This window comes from Scyliorhinus canicula, chromosome 1 (assembly GCF_902713615.1).
Source record: "Scyliorhinus canicula chromosome 1, sScyCan1.1, whole genome shotgun sequence".
In the NCBI taxonomy this organism is placed as follows: Eukaryota; Metazoa; Chordata; class Chondrichthyes; order Carcharhiniformes; family Scyliorhinidae; genus Scyliorhinus; species Scyliorhinus canicula.
The window spans coordinates 288,886,187-288,904,498 of record NC_052146.1 but is presented as its reverse complement, the minus strand read 5'-3'; positions in this window follow the sequence as shown (position 1 = coordinate 288,904,498).

Genomic DNA, 18,312 nt, shown 5'->3' with positions numbered 1-18,312 from the left:
TACTCTCACATGACATACTACTGAGCCACTCTTGGTGATGGACCTTGAAGCCCCCCACCCAGAGCATATTCTGCACCCTTACCCCTCAATGCTTCCTCCAAGTGGTGTTCAACATGGAGGAGTACTGATTGATCAGCCGGTACGTGGTAATCAGCAGGAGGTTTTCTTGCCCATGTTTAACCTGAAACCATGAGGCTTCATGGGGCCCAGAGTCGATGTTGAGGACTCCCAGGGCACCTCCCTCCCAACTGATGTTAGGGAACCTGACGCACCCCTTCTATAGGTTGGGGGGGAGGAGGGATTTGGGGAAAAGCGGGGTGTGGTGACGACAGCAGTGGAGAGTCAGAGATCAATGTATCTTTTAATGAAAAAGTGGATAAATAATTGAAGTTGATGTAGGGAGTGGAGGTATTTTGAACTGCTCTATCTGGCACAGACAAGATGGGCTGAATGGCCTCCTTCTGTTCTTTACACCTCTATGGTTTCTCTGAATTAGGTACAGCCAATTAACGTGAACTTTCCCGTAACCGATGAGCCCTTATGTTATTGGTGTACAAAGTGACAGAAGTGATTCATTAATTCAGCTACAGATCGAGAAGGGTGATTTGGCAATTGAGCCAACAAGCTATATAGCAGAAAGTTGAGTGATACTAGGCATTCAATAAACCTTAATGTATTTTCAGACCAAAGTTAAAACAGTAAATGAACATAAAGGTAATAAATGGTAATAGTTTGCAGCACACATTGCAAATTACCACTCACCTAAATCCAGTGATAAGCAAGCCTGGGTTTAATATATTTCATAGCATTGATGCAAAGAATGGTTAACTATCAAAAAATATGGCTGACTTACTAGAAATGGCATAATAGACCAATTAATCATAACAATTGGCTAAATCGATCATTTATATTGCACAGCATGCTGCGTTAAATCCAGCAGAATGGGAGCAGTGGGGGAAAAAGTGATCTTCTGCAAATGTGCAGAAAAATGACCGAAAATCTATGTTGAGGATTCAACCTCATTCTCACATACACGTGCTATCCTAATATACAGAATGGCAGACAGGAAAATAAAACAGCTGGTCCATCCAGCCAGCCAGACATGCAGGGGGTCCTAGGCATCATGATGAGAGGCATCCTATCCAGGAGCAGGCATGTACTAAAGTCTTCCAGTCTACTGCAGCAATCTGGAGCCTGGAATGTCGGAGGAGGGTTGCTTGGAGCTGTATGTAAATATTAGCAGTCTAGACATCACATTGTAAATGTCACACTCCTATCTAATGAGAATGTCAGGTCACAATGAACACCAGAGCCAAAACGCCTGCAGCTAGTTTGCTGATTTCCCAATGAACAAAGCTGGCATTACTTCATGCAGTCTGACCTGGGCAATAAGCTCAACAATGCAGAGCAATGCATCTTCAATAAAAGGACAGGCATCTATGCTACAAGAACATGCTAAGACGCTGAGGCAGGTAATGTAACGACAACCACCAAATCATAGATTATCATAGAATTTACAGTGCAGAAGGAGGCCAGTCGGCCCATCGAGTCTGCACCGGCTCTTGGAATGTGCAAAGATTGGTTGGATTCCCACAAATTCTTGATCCATATTCTAAACTGCTAGATGTCACTTCATCTATGATATTTTGCAGGGCGTCTCCTGATTCTGCAAGTGGTGCTGTGTCATCAGCAGGTTTGTCATGTGACATAACAATTTCTACCCCTGGGAAGTTCATCTAATTCACTGAATATTTGTTCTGCGCACAAATTGAATCGTATCGATGATAGGGTTGTCTTACTCCTATTTTCACTTGGAATATGTCTGATTGTCCCTCTTCTAGCCCAATGCTCACTATTTTGTCCCAAAGAATGCCATGGATGAATGCCAGATCTTTACTGTCAGTGTCACATTCTAGCACCATGCTTATTTGTTAATAGATTAAATTTCAGCACTCCAGCTTCCAGATATGATTGGTTCATCCAAACATCCCCATTCTGCCAGATTTGTTCTCCCCCCTCAATTGTCCAGGTCTCTATCGCCAGTCGCTGCAGTTGAGTTTGGCCAATTCAGCATACATTTTGATTTAATCGTGGGAGCATCCCAGATCATCATTACCTTTCCAAGGGACTTGACACAGAGCAAACTGGTAGGACAGTGATGGCTGTAACTCTGAAGATGCTTGAACACAGCAACATGATGGGGATTCATTAGCATTTAAGTGGAATACTACTCTGTCTCATCCCCTGCCTGACAGTAGCAGAATGAATTTGATTATAACCTTGAACAGAAAAAAAGATGAATAATTCTCAAATGTTGAATTTTACCAAGGAAAATACATTAGCATTTATATCAACAGTGAATCATGTTAATTAATCAACCAGAAAGAAAACATGGCACCTTTTCTCCCCAGTAATCCAGCAAGTAAATGAAAATCAATTGCTGCTCTCTCTCAAACTTCAATAGTGGTGAAAATATCACAATTGCAGATAAAAGGTTCTCAATAGAGCATTGTCCTGTTACCAGGCTTGTATCTTGTCACTGTATGTTCTTTTCTTGCTGGAGCTAATTTGACATAAAATAAATATCAGCAGCAGCTTTGGGAGTTATTCAGCAGGTACATTTCTTTAGGAGCTGTGGTAGCACGAGACATAACTGGAGGCTTCCAGTAGTTAACCAAGGGGTTTATTGATCAAAGGCAAAGGCAGTCAAGTGACAAGCATATAGCACTATATAATAGGTCTTAACACTTCAGCTCATTGGTCCATGCTGCCCGGGGTTCTATTCTCAGGGCCCCGCCCAAACTCACCATTGGCCAGGGTTCACGCGCGATTGGCCACAGACCGGTCACGTGCTCCGTGGAGCCCTCCCCCTTAAAGGGGCCACGGTTCCACAGGAGCCAACTTTATTTCTATTCCGATCAGCACAAGCAGACCACATCAGTGCGAAACCGTCTTCTGAAAATTCAACAGAAATTAAGCCGTTACGGGTGCAAATTGCACCAAACATGTGAGGTTATTATTTGTGGGCACCTCCTCAGGTCAGATTACACTGTAGATTGCACTGCGGGTTTGGGTGAGCAAGCAGTTTGAGGGCAATTTGGGATGGGTTATCAATGCTGACCTTGCCAGCGATGCCCACAACCCAAACCCTCCCACACCTTAGCTCTCAATTCATGAAATGACGATAAAGATCTGGGCCGGGATTCTCCAGTAGCCGGCGGGGCGGGGGGTCCCGGCGGGACAGAGTGGTTTGTGCCCTGCCGGCTGGCGTGGAAGGCCTTTGGTGCTGCGCCAGCTGGGGCCAAAGGGACTCCGCCGGCCGGCACGGGTCCGCGCATGCGCGGAGCGTCAGCGACTGCTGACATCATCCCTGTGCATGCGCGGGGGGGGGGTTCACCTTTGCGTCGGCCATTGCGGAGGCTTACATGGCTGGCGCTTAGCAATAGAGTGCCCCCATGGCACAGGCCCGCCCGCGTATTGGTGGTCCCCGATCGTGGGCCAGGTCACCGTGGGGGCACCCCCGGGGCCAGATCGACCTGTTACCCCCCCCCCCCCCCAGGACCCTGGAGCCCACCTGCGCCACCAGGTCCCGCCGGTAAGAGACCTAGTCCAATTTACGCCAACGAAACCTGCATAGAACGACGGGGCTTTGGCCCATCACGGGTCGGAGAATCACTGGGGACCGCCGACCGGCGTGGCGCAATTCCTGCCCCCGCCGAATCTCCGGTGCTGGAGAATCCGGCAGCCGGCGGGGGCGGGATTCACGCCGAACCCCGGCGATTCTCCGACCCAGCGGGGGGTCGGAGAATCCCGCCCCTTGGTTGCTCCCCTTTGACGGAGCAGTCTCGAAGTCCACTGAGCTGCTAAACACAGGCCCTGTCGCAGTTTTCCGATAGCTGAGGTTTGATAAAGAGATGACAGCAGCCAGTTTTGACGGATAATGGTCGAAATCATTGTAAAACCGAGAAACATCTATTGCAAAAGGTTTTTCATTCAGACAGAAAACAATGACTACCATCAAGAAAATATATTTCAGCAGATCAGCATTTCTTTACAAATAGGAATCAAAAAGCTTGAAACATGTTAGCCTTCTCACCTCCTGGACCAGCTGCCATTGCGGATTTATTGAATTTTGACAGAAGTGCGGAAGCCAAGCTTTTTCACAAAGTGTGGCAGCCAATTCAATATTGGTTGTAGAGGGGAAAGAAACAATTGTCGAACAGCTGTAAAGCTTGTGTCTGTTGGCGAAACGTAGCCCCTTTCATTGCCAACCTGCCTAGAAACATACATAGAAAATAGAAGCAGGAGGGGGCCATTCGGCCCTACGAGCCTGCTCCGTCATTCATCATGAACATGGCTGATGATCAAGTTCAGTACCCTGACCCTGCTTTCCTCCCACATTCCTTGATCCCTTTAGCCCCAAGAGCTAAATCTAATTCCTCCTTGAATTTTTAATTACATTTTTTCCAATTAAGGGGTAATTTAGCATGGCCAAACTACCTACCCTGCACATCTTTCCGTTGTGGGGGTGAAACCCACGCAGGCACTGTCAGAATGTGCAAACTCCACACAGACAGTGACCCCGGGGCCGGGATTCGAACCTGGATCCTCGGCGCCGTGAGACAGCAGTGGTAACCACTGCGCCACTGTGCTGCCCCACTCCTTCTCGAAATTATACAATGGTTTCGCCTCAACTACTTTTTGTGGTAGCGAATTCCACAGAATTCCCCAATGGAATTTCTATTTTGTTGGGCTGCAATCTGAATGACAGGCTTACCTTTTCACACTCCATAAGACCATAACTCGTAGGAGCATCGAGTCTTCTCCATCATTTAATGAGATCATGACTGCTCTGAGGTGATAATCCTCAACTCCACTTTCCCACTTTGTCACCATAACCGTTGATTCCTGTGGTGATATGCATCACTGTAGATACACAAGGGGTTAATGTAAATACACGTAGACTAGCTAGACACTAGAGGGAGCACCAGAGACATGACACACAGCCATTCAACCAATAGGTCAGTAAGATAGGACACGACCAATGGGCATTCATGATGCACACAGAGGTGACACTACCACAGGGGGGCATTCCACCAACCCACATATAAAGGACACAGCACACATGATCTTCCTCTTTCCAGTGGAGACACTCAGTGAGTACAGACACAGGGTTGATTGAACATCACCCCCACCACGTGGATTGTAGCAGACTGGTTTGTCAATCTGAGTAGCTATAGAAGGATTAACAGGAAAGTCGAATCCAAGTAGGAAAATTGTTAATAGTTCAATAAACGTGTTGAAGCTATCTCTGGGTCTCAAGCTTCCTTTGTCAGAGTGCACATCAAGGAAGCAGCTTATGCTAAGTCAAGAGCATAACAAGACAATTCCCTTACTGATTAAAAGTATGTCCATCTCAGCTCTGGATATACTGAATGATCCAGCCTCTACAGCCCTCTGCTGTAAAGCATTCCACAGACTCAATACCCTCTGAGAGAAGAAATTCCTCCTCATCCCTGTCTTAAATGAGTGACTCCTTACTTTGAGTTTATGCCCTCTCGTCCTAGACTCTTCTATAAGAGGAAACAACCTCTCAGCATCTATCTTGCCAATCCCTCTGAGCATCCTCTATGTCTCAATAATGTTGCCTCTCATTCTTCTAAATTCCAATATGTACAGGCCAAATCGAAATGAAATGAAAATCGCTTATTGTCACAAGTAGGCTTCAAATGAAGTTACTGTGAAAAGTCCCTAGTCGCCACATTCCAGTGCCTGTTCGGGAAGGCTGGTACGGGAGTTGAACCGTGCTGCTGGCCTGCCTTGGTCTGCTTTAAAAGCCAGCTATTTAGCCCTGTGCTAAACCAGCCCCTACGCAAACTCCTCATCAGAAAATCCCTCCAATCCCTGGATCAACCTAGTGAACTTTCTCTGGACTGCCTCCAAAGCCATTATGTCACAGTAACGTCATTGTTGAGTTAATGTAAGACTACTTGTGACAATAAAGATTATCATTATGATATGGGCCAGGGTTTAGAGAACCCCAAAGTGTATCATGGAGTTCACCTGACCCACAACTTTTAATAGATTGTAGTATGTGGAGCACACGGCCCACTCTACAGGTGTGCTGGAGCAGAAACGGAAAAGTATTTTTTAAAGCAAAACAATGTTTATTCTATGAACTCAAGTTAACCTTTTTAAAACATACAGTGAACATCTTAGCAACCGTTAATTCAAATACAACCCCCAAAGACTACAACACTAAGTAATCCTTTAAGCATCCCTTTTAACATCCATACAACTTAAAACACCTTTTACCAGAAGCACATCAGGTTAAAGTCACTACTGTTATTAGTTTTAAATCACCAGGATCGATTTACAGTCTTTAGATTACAGAGAGAGATTCATACACCTTCTGGCTGTGACTGCAGCTATCCAGCTCTGAAAACGAAAGTAAAACACACCCTGCGGCAAACAGCCTAAAACAAAAGTAAAAAGCTGACAGACAGCCCAGCTGCACCCACTCTCTGACATCACTGCAGTAATAAATACCCATTTCTTAAAGGCACTCTCACTAGTTTTACTTACACACCCATTTATAAAAATCCATTTCTTAAAGGTACTCTCACATGACAATTATTTTATCTTTCCTTTGAAAAGGGGACCAAAACTGTTCACTATATTCCAGGTATGGTCTAACTTGTGCCATGTGTAGTTTTAGCAAGGCTTCCCTATTTTTATAATCAATTCCCGTTGAAATAAAGATCAATATTCCATTTGCCTTCCCAATTATCTGCTAAACTTGCATGCTAGCTTTTTGTGATTTATGGACGAGGACCCCTCCGTGCTGCAGCTTTCTTCAGTCTTTCTCCATTTAAATAATACTCAGCTCCTTTATTCTTCTTGCCAAACTGCATAACTTCATATTTCCTACATTACATCCCATCTGCCACAAATTTGCCCAATCACTTAACCTGCCTCTATCCCTTTGTAGATTATTTCGGTCATCCTCACCACTTGTCTTCCCACCTATTTTTGTGTCATCTGCAAACCTGACAATGGTACATTCGCTTCCCTTGTCCAAATTATTAATATATACTGTAAATAATTTAGGCCCCGGCACTGATCCCTGTGGCAGTCCACTAGTTACAGGTTGCCATCCTGAAAATGTCTCTCCCATCCCAAATTTCTGTCTTCTATAAGTTATCCTGTATCCATGCTAATGTACTACCCCAACACCACAGGGTCTTATCTTATTAAGTAGCCTTCTGTGCAGTACTTTATCAAATTGGAAATCCAGGTACATTGGGCGCGTTCTCCGACCCCCACGCTGGGTGGGAGAATTGCGGGAGTGCCGGGCGATTCCCACCACGCCGCCCTGGCACCCGCAGGCAATTCTCCCACCCCCCCCCCCCCCCCCCCCAAAACGGCGTGCCGAGTATTACGAAAGGCCGCTCGGAGAATCGCCGCTCGCAGTTTCTAATAGCCGAGCGGCCTTCCCAATCCGACGGGTTCACGCCTGCGCCAACCACACCTGGTCGCTGCCGGCATGAACAACGCGCGAACGCTGCGTGTGCGGCCTGTGGGGGGGGGAGGGAGGGTTGATCGAGCACCAAGGGGGTGCTCAGAAGGGGTCTGGCCCACGATCGGTGCCCACCGATCGGCAGGCCGGCATCTCTAAAAGACACACTCTTTTTCCTCCGCCGCCCCAAAAGATCACTCCAACATGTCTTGCGGGGCGCCCACGGGGACAATGGCAACCGCGCATGCACGGGTTGATGTCGGCCAACTTGCGCATGTGCAGGTGACATCATTTAAGCGCCGCCGGCCGCGTCATTTACGCGGCGTCGCTTTGACATGGCGCCAAGGGCCGGCGCGCGAAATTGACACGGCGCCGCTCCTAGCCTCCGACGCTGGAGTGAAACACTCCGGTTTTCACTCCGGCGTCGGCACTTTGTCTCCCGTTGGGAGAATTTCGCCTATTATATCTCCTGGCTCCCCTTTATCAATCCTGCTCATTACCACCTCAAATAACTCTAATACATTTGTCAAGCATGGTTTCTCCTCATGAAGCCATGCTGATTCTGCTTGATTATATTATATATTTCTAAATGCTCTGCCATTACATCCTTTATAATGGACTCTAACATTTTCCCTATGACAGATGTTAAGCTAATTGGCCTTCTTTGTCTCCATCCTTTTTTTGAATAAAGGTGTTACATTGGCAGTTTTCCAATCTTCAGGGACTTTTTCAGAATTTAAGGATTCTTGGAAGTGCATTCACCATTTCTGCCATTACTTCCTTTAATATCCTGGGATGCAGTCCATCAGGTCCAGGGATCTGTCGGTCTTTAGCCCCATTAGTTTCCTTCATACATTTTTTTCTGCTGAAAGTTGTTTTATTTATTTCCTCTACATCTGCCCCCCCCCCCACTTTTTGCCCCTGGATTATTTGGTATTTTTGGAATGCTATTCGTGTCTTCCACTGTGAAGACTGATGCAAAGTATTTAACTCCTCTGCCAGTTCCTCATTCCCAAAGCATTATTATTATTATTTCCATTATTATTTCCCCAGTGTCATTCTTGAAGGGGCCCAAGAGGGTGGCATGTTAGCACAGTGGTAAATACTGTTGCTTCACGGTGCCAGGGACCCGAGTTTGGTTCTCGGCTTGGGTCACTGCCTGTGGGGAGTCTGCACGTTCTCTCCATGTCTGCAATGAGTTTCCTCCGGGTGCTCTGGTTTCCTCCCATAAGTCCCGAAAGACGTGGTGTTAGGTCAATTGGACATTCTGAATTCTCCCTCTGTGTACCCGATTAGGTGCCGGAGTGTGGCGACTAGGGGATTTTCAGAATAACTTCATTGCAGTGTTAATGTAAGCCTACTTGTGACAATAAAGATTATTATTATTATTATTATTACTTTGGCCCCTCTCTCCCTTTTTTTAAATTTAGAGTACCCAATTCATTTTTTCCAATTAAGGGGCAATTTTGTGTTGCCAATCCACCTACTCTGCACATCTTTGGGTTGTGGGGGCGAAACCCACGCAAACACGGGGAGAATATGTAAACTCCACAAGGACAGTGACCCAGAGCCGGCATTGAACCTGCAACTTCAGCGCCATGAGGTAGCAGTGCTGACCACTGCACCACCATGCTGCCAGGCTCTCTCTTTTTTTATATGTTTAAAGGAACTCTTACTGTCCATTTTTATACTACTTGCTAGTTGACCGTCGTAGTTTATCTTCTGTCTCTACTATGTTTGGTCATCTTCTGGTGTTTTTAAAAACTTTCCCAGTACTCTGGTTTGCTACTAACCTTTACCACAATGTTTGTTTTCTCTTTCAGTTTAATACTATCCTGGAATTCCTTAGTTACCCATAGTTGATTTATCCCATTCCTGAGAACCCTTCCTCACTGGGATATACTTTTGTTGTGAGTCATGAACTATTTTCATAAATGTCTGCCATTGTTGATCAACTGTCCTTTCTGCTATACACCTTTTCCAGTCCACTCTGGCTAACTCCACCCTCATTCCTTTGTAATCCCTCTTATTTATGATTAGCACAGTTGGTTCTGACCCACGTTTCTCACTGAATGCCAAATTCTACTGTGTTATGGCCACCCTTCCTCAGGGATCTTTTTCTCTGAGATTGTTTATTAAACCTATTACATTACCACATCCAAATAGTCTGATCACTGATTGTACCCACAACATATTGTTCTCGGAAATTGTCCCGAATATACTTTATGAATTCTCCCTCATGGCTACCTCTGCCAATTTGATTGTTCCAATCCACATGGAGATTAATGTCATCCATGACTAATTACTGCCTTTTTTTTTTACATGTCCTCATTATCTCCTGGTTTATTCTCTGTCCCACAGTAAAGCTACAGTTAGAGGGCCTATAGAACACTCCCACCATTTCTTCTTCCTCTAGTTATTTCTTACCTCCACCCATATAGATTTTACATCTTCCCATCCAAGATCATTACTTGCTGTCGTACTTACTCCATCTCGTACCATCAAAGCTATCCCACCCCCTCTTTCCTTCCTACATATCCTTACAAAAAGTCAGATAGCCCTGAATATTCAGTTCTCAGCTTTCCAAAAAGAAAATGCTGGAAAATCGGAACAGGTCTGGCAGCATCTGTAGGGAGAGAAAAGAGCTAATGTTTCGAGTCCAGATGACCCTTTGCCAAAGTTCTCAGCTTTGACCTCCTTGTAACCATGCCTCTGTAATGGCTATAAGATTATACGCATTGTATCAATTGGTACCGTTAATTCATTTGTTTTGTGCCAAATGCTATATGCACTTTAGCCACTAATTTTGTCCTTTTTACCATTTCCGCCCCATTGACCCTATTTGCTGCTGTTCATTTATGCTTGTACATTCTGCTCCTTCTTGTCACACTCTGAGTACCATCACCAAAATAGCTGTCTTGCAATGTAGCCAGATCCTTTTGCTTTGTAAATTTACGCATCCAGAATATCAAAATAGCCCTCAGTGGGTGTGAAATTGGCCTTGGACGTGAAGCAGGCAGCAGATTGACAGAGTCTTCACTCCACGTGCCAGCCTCGACTAAACTCTGCGTTGGGCCTTATCTCCACAGAAACGGTGTTTGATGCACAATAATCAAGCAATGGGATGCATCCCCTGTCTTCCACCTATAACGATTTGGGTTGGCAGCAAATGAACCCCCTGCAAGGTCACAGGGGTTGGTTGGGGGTGGGGTGGGTGAGTAATCCTGAGAGCTGGGTGGGTCCAGATTGGCAGCGACCTATTCCAGGAGGAGCACTCCAGTTTCCTCCAACAGTTCACCGTTTTGCAGCCATTTCGCAGTGGCCTCCAGCAGTTCCTTTAATGACATTCAAGTCTGTGCCTCTTGTGACATACCAGCCTCCCCGAACAGGCGGCGGAATTTGGCGACTAGGGGCTTTTCACAGTAACTTAATTGAAGCCTACTTGTGACAATAAACGATTATTATTATTATTATTATTAATGGAACAGAGAGGGTGCTGGTACCATGTTGAGTCACCAAGACGAGAGAGAGAGAGAGAGAGAGAGTAATGTTTTGTTTTCCCGGGGACAAGGTAGATGGCAAGGGCGTGATTAAACAGACTTGCAGCTACAGAGGTAGTGTGGAGGGTTAAAGGCGACAGAGTGAGGAATATGAAAGTACTGTGGCAGTCATAGATGCAGAAGGAAGTTGGAAGGGGGAGGGACTATGAGTGGTGAGGGATACAAGGCAGTGATATGGGAGGTAAAGATAAAGGGGGAGGTTGTGAATATGGTGAGGAGAGCTTAAATGGAAGGAGCGTATAAGCTGGGGCATTGAACTTGGAGGAGTGAGGGCAAAGACATGTTGAAGTGGAGGCTGAAGTCACCAAAGGTGAGTGGTGGAAAATGAAGAATGTGGACTACGGCTAATTACTTTACACTTTGAGAAGAGATGAGAGAGGTGCGGTGCTCGAGGAGGAAGTACAGAGAGCAGGTTTGGTTGCAAGAACAACCAAGAATACGAAAAATGAGTTTTTTTTAAACTGGAAAGGTTGGAAATGAAAAGAGACAAAGATAAACTATTGTGGGTGCTGGAAATCTGAAGCATGGATGCTAAAACGCTCAGCATTTTCTGCTATCTTGCCGGAATGAGTAAAACAGGAAAGTTAATGCTTCTCTGGCATTGGGGCTGGTTTAGCACAGTGGGCTAAACAGCTGGCTTGTAATGCAGAATAAGGCAGCAGCGCGGGTTCAATTCCCGTACCGGCCTCCCCAAGCAGGCGCTGGATTGTAGCGACTAAGGGCTTTGCACAGTAATTTCATTGAAGCCTACTTGTGATAATAAGCGATTATTATTTTTTGTATTATTATTATTGTTTTTCGTATTCAGCTTCAGTTGTGACGAAGGGTTACACCCAAAACGGGCCACAGGTTTATGGTGTCTACCATAACAGATTAAATATATTTCATAAAAAACTAGTAAAAAGCACATCAACATTCAGTCGCTGTAAATCAGCGACCCAGCCCATCATTCTCTCCCAGCCACCGATTAACCTGCTGTGGATTGCCAGTGTTTTCTGTTCTTATTGCTAATTCCTCATGTTTGGCTCATCAAGTTCCTCAGACAATTAAAGCTACTGTATAAAGCTGCCAGCGCAGATTTTGTCACTGGATCATTTTATGCAAAAGACCTCAGTTAACCGTGAGGTGACAGATTGAGATGTATGCAGATTGCTGTCTTATGGTTCTCACCTGTGGTATGTAAATTGACATTACAAGGCAAAGGGGCCTTTTGCGTATGCCCTTCGCTTGAAGGAACCTGAAACACAGTCATTAAAACTTATCCTGAGGAATTTTTTCTTCACACTTGTGTTAAATCCGCCACGAGCATTGACAGCTGGATCAGTCAACCGAGGCACACTCTGGTATGAAGGGCCTTCCCTCAGGGATGGGGCCTCAGCTGTGGGCTCCACTGGCTATGCATTTTCTACCTATCATACAGCACTTGAAACCCCACTGTGATTGATTTTCCAGTCTGTGCTTAGGCATGACACTTACCAACAGGGCTGCGATTTTTGGTCTTGCTCTTTTCTCTGCTGCCTGATTAATCTTTTTTTGTCAGATTGAAGTCTTGTCTCCCTGCCTAGCATGTTATTGTGCACCTGATCCCTTCATAAGTCTGCCTGCGAAATCCCTTGGGCTTGCAGGGCTCCGCTGTATCGAGGGACTGGACTAAAAATTATTATTCTTTTGCTCCAAACGTACACATTCTGTTTTGATTTAATATCCCAAGAAGGTCAGAAGAATAAACAAAACCTTCTTTTTCGTGGGTGCTCATTAATTAAAAAGGTGAGACTGGTGACTTAAAGAGGTCAACCTTGTTGGCATGGACCCAGTGAGTACGAGAAAATCATTCCTCAGTGAAAGTCGCAGGAGCAACAAGTTCCGTCACATGGTTATTCGCACTGTCCTGAACTCGACAGGCTGGAATGACTTCAGGTCAGCAGTGAAGATGTGGCAGTGGTGGCCCGGGAATGGATGTACCAGCACAGAACCAGTCCATTCGGCCCAACAGGCCTATTCTGGCATTGACGCTCCACACGCGCCTCGTTCCACCTTACTTCATCTCTGTCTAGATATTCTTCTCTTCCTTTCTCCCTCATGTACTTATCCAGCTTCCCCTGAACTGCACCTGTGCAATTCACCTCGGCCAGAATTCTCCACCCCCGCCCGTGGTTTCGCAGTGGTGTGGGGTGGCTTCAATGGGAAATCCCATTGGCAAATGATGGGAATAAACGATCATGCCGCCAGTGAACGCCAGCCCCTGAAAAAAAAATTACTTATTGTCACGAGTAGGCTTCAATGAAGTTACTGTGAAAAGCCCCTAGTCGCCACATTCCGGCACCTGTTCGGGGAGGCTGGTATGGGAATTGAACCGTGCTGCTGGCCTGCCTTAGTAGCCAGTGATTTAGCCCAGTGTGCTAAACCAGCCCACATTCTAACCATACAAATGTATGCACCCTGAGGTTAAGAAGGGCTCATTGAAACATTGAGACTTCTTAAGGGATGTGGCAGGACAGACGCTGAGAAAATAGTTCCCCTGGCCGAGGAAGTTAGAACACGGGCTTCGCAGTCTCAGGATGAAAGATTGGCCACTTCGGAATGAGGTGAGGAGAAATGCCTCCACTCAAAAGGTTGTGAATCTTTGGAATTCTGTACCACGGACAGCCATGGGTGCTGAGTCATTGCTCTCAGCAGCATAGTAGCACAGTGGTTAGCACTGTGGCTTCACAGCGCCAGGGTCTCAGGTTCGATTCCCGGCTTGGGTCGCTATCTGTGTGGAGTCTGCACGTTCTCCCTGTGTCTGTGTGGGTTTGCTCCGGTTTCCTCCCACAAGTCAGGAAAGACGTGCTTGTTAGTTAAATTGGACATTCCGAATTCTCCCTCAGTGCACCCAAACAGGCGCCGGAATGTGGCGACTAGGGGGTTTTCACAGTAACTTCATTGCAATGTAAGCCTACTTGTGACAATAAAGATTATTATTATTATATTCAAGACATATGGATGCAAATTAAATTAAGGGATCGAGGTGGTATTGTGGGAGGTGCAGCTGAGATAGAAGATCAGTCATGATCTTATTGAATGGCGGGGCAGGCTCGCAGGGCCAAATGGTCTACTGCAGCTTAGATTTCTTTCGTTTTTATGCTCTGAAAATGCAATGGTTCAATTTGTAAGGAGTCATAACGTAGGAGCATAAGGAGGGCACTCAACCCATCATGCCAGTGTCAGGTCTTGGAAAGGGTGATTCAATTAACCACACTCCCCTGTTCCTTTCCTGATATGGATGGTTTCCTTTCTGGTCGTAGCCATCTGGTATGCTTGATGCATTGTCTTTAATATTAAAGCAGAATCACGGAAGCTATTTGCCACTGCGGTAAGAATTGTATAGGGGGGAGTCGACAAGACGTTCGAGAGACTTTCAATGGCATTATCAGTGAGTGCCACGTGGCTCATTTTTTATAAGGCTGTTTAACAGCCACATGCACCAATTATTAATAACCTAAAGTCAAATTGCAACCATACCTCAATATTTTGAAAATCAGCCAAGACGTCACCTCTATTATAAGTAAATGATAAATTACGCTCTGATTATATTATCATATGAATAAAAGAGCAACTATTTCCCTAATTGCACTCCATTAAGACAATGAATAGGGTCATTAGTATTCACACCTGAATACATTATTTTTGACCCATCAGTTAATTCTTTCTGCCCTTAATCGATTAAGCATCTTGCACAGATTTGACATCATCTGTTTTGTTAATTGCTTTACTGGTTCACGTATTATTTTTGTGTGGTTTAGTTGAAAACACATTTGCCCTTTCCTAACCTGAAATAATTTATTTAATCTCTTATTATAATAGCAGGATTGTTTCTCTATTCCTAACGCTCATAGCCCAGTTAATTGCTGCACGTTGCTGCCATATTGAGTTTGAAGGCAAGAATACAATGGAATGAAGCATCAAAATGCGTTGTGCCTTTAAGCAGTTAAAGTCTTGTCCCTCTCTTTGGGACCCCACTCCTTGGGATCGAGGGTGACTTGTCTCCCTTCTGGTTCAATGGGTCCTGAAATGGCCGATAAGGCGATGTGCAATCTGCCACAACAGGGGTAGGTGGTTGCTTGAAGGATAGGTTGTTTGGAGACTTACAGCTCAGAGCATGACCATTCAGGCCATCATGCCAGCATGGGCTCTTCGCGGTCCCATTAGATCCACTCCCCCACTCTCTTCTCATTGACCTGAAACGATTTTCCTTACATAACATTTATATCCAATTCCCTTTTGACCGGCTAAAATACCTACTGCTGCTCTTACTTTGTATGTTCTTATGAAAGTTACTAGTGAATCTGCTTCCAATATCCTTTCAAGCGATATGTAAAGCTTGAAACATTGATATGATCAGTTCCTGCAGGGTTCAGGATTAGAAGGAGACAGAACTGAATATTATATCTCCAAACTCCGGCGTTCCAGATCCTTGGCCATTTTGCGAATCAAGCATGGGAGCAGGTAGCTGCTCAGACTCATAAAGAGCAGAACTGATACCAATTTTCAGGCCAACCTTCAGGTTCCCGCACAGATGGGGGCCAGTTTAGGTTCCTGGAGATGGACACCAAGAGGCAGGCTGGGATGTAGAGGGGCACCAGAGCTTTAGGCCTTCCTTGCATGCAAAAGCAGCTACAGGCCACCCTAGAGATTGGTTCTCCCCCTGCTTCCAGCACTCAGCTCCACAGCTGTCATAAAAGTGAAGTGATTATTGATTTTAACCATTTACTTGTTTACGAAAAATGGCTGATGGAATATCGTTTATCTTTAGGAGGTACCTCGGACGTAGATAATCATAGATCATAGAATTTGCAGTGCAGAAGGAGGCCGTTCGGCCCATCGAGTCTGCATTGGTCCTTAAAAAGAGCTCCCCACTTAAGCCCACACCTCCACCCTATCCCCGTAACCCAATAACCCCACCTAACCTTTTTTGGACACTATGGGTAATTTATCATGGCAAATCCACCGAACCTGCCCGTCTTTGGACTGTGGGAGGAAACCGGAGCACACAGAGGAAACCCACCCAGAAACAGGGAGAACGTGCAGACTCCACACAGGCAGTGACCCAAGCCAGGAATCGAACCTGGCATCCTGGAGCTGTGAAGCAACTGTGCTAACCATTGTGATAAAGTTCTGCCCCCCATAATGTATGAGGGATTGTGCTTAGTCCCAGCTAAGCAGGTCTTGGGACGTCTTTGTTGGAGGAAACTAGAGAATATCTTATGCTTGGGATACAGAAGGCGTAATTAATCGGAGAAGCCAGGTCTGCCTGTAGTTTTGTAATTTGCCATAAAGATTCAGTCTGACAAAACAAAAGGATTTTCAGATGCATCTGAAAATGGTCTCAAGTCAAAGGAAGGAAACAAGTAACCCTGACTGTTAACTTTACCTATAAGTGGCATTTGAACTGTATTAGGTTATTTAATTGGAATATACAGTGGCAGGTGTAGTTAGTGAGATAAAATTTATTTCCCCTTCTATTTAAGAACTGTTTTAACAGTTAATTTGAGAGCTATTACTGCATTGCTGGTGTGATTGATACTGTGTTTAAATTAAAGTTTGTTTTAACATAAAATATACCTCTTGGTCAGTGTTACCACTCCTGTGGTTTAGTTGTCTACTCTCACAGACTTACAAATAGAAAATTGTTGGGATTTCCGTACAGGAGTCTGAACACCCGAAGGGGTGGTGGTTGGCGGCGGGGGGGGGGGGGGGGGGGGGGGGGGATGGGGGGGTTGTTGGGGGGTGGCAGGTTCAATCCCAACCTTTGTTTCCTGCCCTCCAATGGAAAATTCGACCATTAATTCATTATAAGCAACAGGTAAATAACTTCATGCATTGTTCAACAGCGCCATTTTTTTGAAATCCCAATATATGAACAGTAGTTAGGCTTTAAATGATTTCAACATTAAGACAAGAGAAATACCTTTGTATAGTAGCTGACCAATGAAAGCACCATCACATTGTCCAGCAGCACTTACAGGTGCAAATAAAATAAAGAAAGTAGGGCCTCATTTTATAGAACATCTCTGAACAACGCAGCCAAAACGTCAGAGGAAGAGATGGCCCAGGCAAAGAAGGTCTGCCCTTGAAGCCATTTAAGGGCCTATTGGTTATTACTAGATTGGTGAGACGTTGTCCCTCAGAGATAGGAAAGCTCACCACCTCAGAGAGATGCTGGCCAATCAGAGACCTCCAACTCTCCATCACCGGCAGCGCCACCTGGAGCACCACTGCCAGCACTACACTTGGGCAGAGGAGGTGAACGGCACAGGATGGCGACCTAGCAAGTGTTTGGGGGTCTTGCTGGCAGGCCTCAGTGAGAGGGACAGGGGACTTGGGGTTTCAGAGGCCTTGGGATGGTGGGGGACCTGAGGAAGGGGTTAAAGAGGGATGCCCGCCCCTCCACACCGATGCTTCCCAACAGCCCGCCTAGGGAAACCTGCTGGGCTAAACCTTGGTGTTGCCCTCTTCCATTGCCTTTTAATTGCCCACTTAAAGGTCTCAATTAGCTCACTGGGGGCCAGCAGCCTGATGCACCTTTTCCACTGGTGAAATTGTAATAGGGGTAAGGGCAGACAGGTAAGCAGTTGATAGAGACCTGGAGAATTTTACATGCCCCCCTTCCTTTAACCCACCCGAGGAGCAGGGTAAAATACAGCCAAAGAGTTCAAACTTCTTGCCGTCAAGCATGCAAAGGTTTATAGGTAGCCTCCATAGTTTCAAATGACAACTCTCTGATGATGAGCAAGGTTAAAAGTTTAGGTTATGTACTCATGATATGCATCAATAGTATGGGTACACCTAATATCGATAACTTCTTGTGCATCTGCCTCAAGGAAGGGTCAGAGGAGAGGGTGGCAGAGTATCACATTACCTCCATCTCCAAGAGTAAAATGCAGAACATTTTGAATGCAGATCTATCTGACAATCAATCGCATATCATTTACAGCAGTGCACTCGTTCCAATGCAGCCACGAGAGATATCATACAGGGTGCATTTCTGAAACAGAACAGAGCAAGGGTCGGTGTTTACCTTTCCTCTGCAATGCATCTTTTTCTTGCAGCTTGCTCAGGAGAAGGGCAAAATAAAATTAGCTCTTTTATATCCACCTGGTTCACTTTCTCCCGGTCCCAAAGTTGTTTTTCTTCGACTTGCTTGTTCAATCTGACCTTGTTTAGGAGGCACAGAGAAGGGTGCGGTTTACATCA